Source organism: Girardinichthys multiradiatus, chromosome 12 (assembly GCF_021462225.1).
Source record: "Girardinichthys multiradiatus isolate DD_20200921_A chromosome 12, DD_fGirMul_XY1, whole genome shotgun sequence".
NCBI classification, from domain to species: domain Eukaryota; kingdom Metazoa; phylum Chordata; class Actinopteri; order Cyprinodontiformes; family Goodeidae; genus Girardinichthys; species Girardinichthys multiradiatus.
Genome location: NC_061805.1, coordinates 38,331,637 through 38,337,453, shown reverse-complemented (window position 1 = coordinate 38,337,453; position 5,817 = coordinate 38,331,637).

Genomic DNA, 5,817 nt, shown 5'->3' with positions numbered 1-5,817 from the left:
TCTATTGGTCGGTTTGGATTATCAAATTCATTTCAATTTTCTATCTGGATGAATAATGGGGAAGAGAGAATTTGTTGGATGATTGTTTATTTTACTTTCTTGATAACATATGTATTTCCATGAAAAAATTTTAAGGGCGGCCTTTTAAACTGTATGACTTTGGTCAAACATTTTGATTAATCTCCCACAAGCTTCTCACAACACCTTTGTGGGATTTAGATTAATTATTCCTGACAGAACTGTTGTAACTGGGTCAGATTTAACCAAGGTTTAGATTCTTCACTAATGTCTATGGATCAAGTTATTTTCTTGTGATGCTATCTATTTTGTTAAGTGGACCAGCCCCTCCTGACAGTGGTGGTTTTTGACATAGTTGATATGGCAGCATTAGCACTTGACAAGAAAAGTTATCTGTTGGTGTTACCCCCTGAAGGGATCCCATAATACCACTGGAGTGAAAGCTAGGTTTGCGTTGGCTATCTTGTCTCAGATGGGGTTTTGGATGCCATTAGAATTACCCTTTGTTGCTGATCTCCACTTGCTAAATAATAAATGACTTGGTTTTTAGGATAGTGTGACTGAGCCAGGTTAAAAGTTGCACTTCCAAATCTGAAGCCTTCAGGCAGATGGAGATGGATTACAATCTCTGATTTGAAAGTAAATCTTGCTACTTATGGATATCTGGACAGATTTGAACAAAATTCTCAGTGATGCTTGTGTGCTGTAAGTTAGCTGTGTTATGTTTTAGTTAAACAATAATAAGAAGCTAAACGATGCTGAGTTGGAAGCCTCATTCGTCTTTTTAGGTTAAGGAGAGTCTGCTCCTCCCCATCATGAGGAATTAGCTCAGATCTTGGTAAGAGATCTAGTAAAGATGCCCAGATGACTTCTTCTTAGTAAAGTGTTTTTGACGAGTCCCACAGTGACCTCAAGGGAGACCCAGCCTTTCCTGGTGGGATTATTTCTTACAGGTGTTTTTGGAAAGCCTCAATATCAGTCAAGAAGGGCTAATAGAAACAGTGCCTTGCAAAAGTATTCATACCCCATAAACGTTTCTACTTTTTGTCCTCATCCCAACCACAAATTTCAGTATATTTTATTAGGACCTTATGAAATATACAAACACAAAGTATTGTATAACTGTGAAGTGGTAAGGGTGTATGGTGTTTAAAAAAACATTTGTAAAAACAAATTTGAAAATGTTAGAGTGCATTTGTATTCAGCCCCTTTACTTTGCTACGCCTAAATAAAATCTGTTCCAACCATTTATCTTCAGAAATCACCTTATTAGTAAATAAAAACCACCTGTGCGTAACTTGGAAGCATTAATAGGAGCATTAATCAGAACTAGAGTCAAAATGGTTATGGCCATGGTAACTCTGGAGGAGTTGTAGAGATCCACAAGGTTGGGGGAATCTGTTTACATGACAAATATTAGTTATGTACTACTCTTTGTTGTTCTAAATTGCATCCAAGTATGGTGTTACAACATCACAAAAAGTTAAAATGTTCAAAGGGGTATGAATACTTTTTCACAGCACTGTAATTAGAGAAACAGGACTGAGGGGTCAAGATCAATTAAAATGCAAGCACCAAACATTTACAACCATTTATTGCCTATTTATGCACATGCTTCTGTAAAATTTGGTTTGAAGGGACAAAAATCTTTTACTAAACTATTCATGAAAGTATAAAGTGTTCCCTCTCCATCCACTTAACACTCAGGAAAACACTGAAAGAAGAATAGGCACACACAGTGTTAGTGATCTCTTAAAAAAGAATAGTTTAGATTGCTTTGCTACCCACCAGAGTTACATTACCTCTGCAAGTCAGGGAAGATTAAGAGTCAGACAAATTTATTGGAACTGAGGTGCTGTGACCACTGGCTGAGAAACTCAAGTGACTGATAAGACCTTCACATCACTTTATTCTAAGCCTCTGTCAAGGCATGTACCGAGGCGAACCCAAATGTAGCCTTCAACTCCAGGGCCAGACAGGTAAAGAGAAAAAATAAATGTGATTTTAATGAAAACAAAAGGGGCTGCACAGGCAGTAAGTCAAGAAACATAAAAGCAGAAATGTGAAGTCGAGCATTGGAAAACAAAACTGGTTTTGACATTAGGCGAGCCCAAAAAAATGAAAAGACTGTAAAACAGAATGTAACAAAGGAAAAAGAACCAACTAGTACTGACAAAGAAAATAAATAAGGCAAAGCCAGTGTGGTGTTAAAAGGTTAGGTATTAATGTGCAGACATAGAAGTCTCAGAAAATGATTAGTTCAAAATATAGGGTAATACTACATTACTGTATACCAAGAATTTAGGAACTGAAGGAAATAATTATCGAACACGTCATTTGCCTCTACTGGGTCTACTGACATGAAATTCACACCATGTCAGTAAGTGTTCACAAATACACAGAAACCATAGTCTAATAAATGTAGTTATGTGCAATGAAGTTGAATGACACAGTGACAAAAAGTTTAAAAAGTTTTGTTGGTAGAAATTAGCAGCATCCATTGTTCAAATGTAATTTTGACCCATTCTAGCAGACAAACTCGCTTCAAATCTGGAAGTTTACAGAGTGCATGAAAGAGGTCTCTTTCATGCACTCTGATCTCTTTCATTTGGATTCAGGTCAGAATGACTGAGCCATTCTAACAGCTTGATTTTCTTTCTTTGAAATCAACAGTTTCCTCGACTGTGTGTTTAGGATCACTGTCAGGCAGAGAAATTCCCCCTTTCATCTTCATATCAAGACACATGCATTAAATTTCTTCCCTCATTCTTTATTCAGTCATGTCAAGCATGCCCGTACCATAGACCTGTAAACTTTACTGTTGATATTGTGTTTTGGGGGCGAGGAAGTGTCAGTTCCCCTCCAAACATGCTGTGCACAATGACATCCTGGAGTTAAATATATCTCATCTGATCAGATTAGAATCTCAGGGTAACCTAAATATTCTGCAGCCACTTTAAACAAGCTTTATTCTGACAGGTAACGGCAAAGTTTTTCTTCAAAAGTGGAGTCTTGTGCAGTAAGAGTGGATAGAGATTTTTACTGAATACATGACTCATTGTTTTCATGGAAAACACAGTGCCTGCTCCTTCCAGGTCATTCAGAAGAGCTCGGATTATTATTCTTGGACCCTTTTTTCAGAAATATTGGATGGAATACTTGGTCTTGGCTGGTTTATGGTAAAATTGTGTTCTTTCCATCAGATCACCAGATCACAGTCCTAACTCTTCTCACTGGAACATTTTGAAGTTTAGAAGTATATGTATAAGTGAGGCCACCAGTGGGTTCAGCAGCAATATGGTTGGAAAGGTCTTGAGAGAGGTCTTTGCTTTTACTCGTCATGAGATGCTTCTTATGCAATGGTATGGAGAAACTATTTACTAGTTTTAGCCCATCATTTAACATAAAACAGTTGACATCAATTGCATTGACATGCAATTTATCTTTCAAGAAGAAAATCAGCTGGTTTCTTGCCCTTCTGCATCTTTGAGAAATATATATATAAAGAGAAAAATCTCTTAAGTCTCGACTTATTTTACCTGCTGCATATGAATTAGAAGCAACACAAATTCACACCATTGGAGGAGTGGTAAATTATGAAAGTTTTCAAAAGATGTCTGCTGTTAGTTGAAAAGTCAAACCCCTCCAACAATCAGTCAGTAGGTGATATAGAAGTGCTATTTAGTTTGATTTGAAAAAGCAAAAGATCTTTCGTTTAATTGATAGATGATTGCTGATTCATCTACAAAAGGGGATTGTTTTGTCTTCTGGGTTCTAAAGTACAACGTTAGCCGTGTTCCAAAATCAACTTATTTAACCGATTCATGACTAAAGATATCCTTTGATTCACTTTCTTTTGAAAATTGAATAGACAAAATAAATCAGTTACACCTTAACCTACAGTCTGATGCAGTTCTATAGATATAGAGTAGGAATTAGCCATCTTATCCATAGAGGCATTTTTGCCCTCTGTCCTATACTAAATGATGTGTCTAGGGCCACAAAACCCACACATTGTGCTTTCTGATTAGGTTCACAAATTGTTAACAATGTGTGAAGATGTTTCTTTAGAACACAGGAAACTGATTAACTGATTTTTTAATTGCCATTGTATCTGAAAATACTCTTCAGGTCTAAATCATTTTTTGGCCAAACTTATTAAGAGCCAGCATACAGGGCCTTAAGACCCTAATTACAGACTGCCCCAACATAGTGAATGTATTTAGGAAAAAAAAAACAGTTTGTCAGAGCTCTAACTGCACTCCATCAGTCCCTCATTACCATTCTCCATTGCACTTGGAACTTAAATAAGAATATTGTTTCCCTCTCCATCTAATTATGTAATTTCTGCCTTTTGACAGCGCTTCCTTCCTCACACAACAGCTCGTTGTGTCACTGCTTCTGTCATAATGAGCTGATGGGACCAAATCAACACTGAAATCAAATTAAGGCCTATTGTTGGTGTGTGTGACAAGGGAAGTGGGAACGAAGGGGACGGGGGCTGGGGTGCACACCGAAGAGATAACACAAATTGGTTTGGCATAAAAGAAAATAACAGGAGGGTGGGGGATATTTATCCTCAAAGTAGCCAACAGAATTTTCCCAGATGCATTCAATGAATGCTGATCCTTACTTGAGCACTTTTTTTTTCTTCTTTTTGCTCTCTTATTTGTGTCATATTTCACAACTCAAATTAGTATCAGTTAAGCTCTGAGTAGTTTTTCAAAAAGGTCACAATCAGCATCATTTGTCATGTACATTTGGACAGGCAGCCGTCAGAGGACACTAGGTGATAACTTGGCCCTGCCTGCCCTGCTGTGACATGATAATGCGCTTATATCCTGCTGTGATTCTCATGATCGGCTGACAGTTAAGCACAAAAAAGGTCTGAATTCATTAGCTACAGAATGGCTGTGCTGCAGACCTGCTTGGCATTCAAATTAAGGATCTTTGCTTTTATGCTCACTGCCAACAAAGTAAAACGTTCATAAATTCAAACATTGCGTGAAACATGTTGTACCCATATGAAGAAGTTGGGTCTATTTCACACCAAAGCGGTCGCCTCTAAGATTACAGTAAATACTCTAAACTGGTAAATAATGAATGAGTCAATAACACTGTATCAGTTTCTACCTCGCCCTCATTACTCACTGCGCACTCACATACTCAAATGTGCTATAATCCTGCCGTATCCCTCAGCAATTAGTTGCTCTAAAATATCAGGGGGCTAGTTATTCTGGCACGTATTTCATATTTTATTAGTTTACTCTTAGGCTTGCATGCAGACCGAGCTTTAGCAAACACAGCCTTTGCAAATTTCCCAAGCTCCTCTGCAGTCAGCAACTAATTGGAGAGGGAGTCCCAAAGGGTCCTCGTATGCCGGCAAACCCTTTGCCTCCTGACAAGTTGAAATGGCAATGGGGTTAGATATGGAGGTAGAGAGAAATGTTTTTGTGCAAGCATTTGTGTCTATATGTGTAGGTGTGTTAGGGGTACAAGAGTAGGAGTTGGGTAGATTAGTTTGTGTAAATAAGCCTGCCGCTTCTGGACACTCACTGGTTGGCTGGGAAGCCATCTGGTTCTGCAACCCCACCACCAGCAGCCTTTCCAATGATTCCTGATGTCTGTAGGGATGTCAGAACCTGCCCTTGGGGGCAATCGCTCACGGGTGCTGGGCAGGCAGGCAGGGGGGGGGGACACAGTACAAACACCAATTTCAGCCCCTGCTGCTGAAAATTTGTTAATTAACTTTCTCTCACACAGAGAGAAAGTTCCTTTGTAAGAAAGTCTGCAATTCAA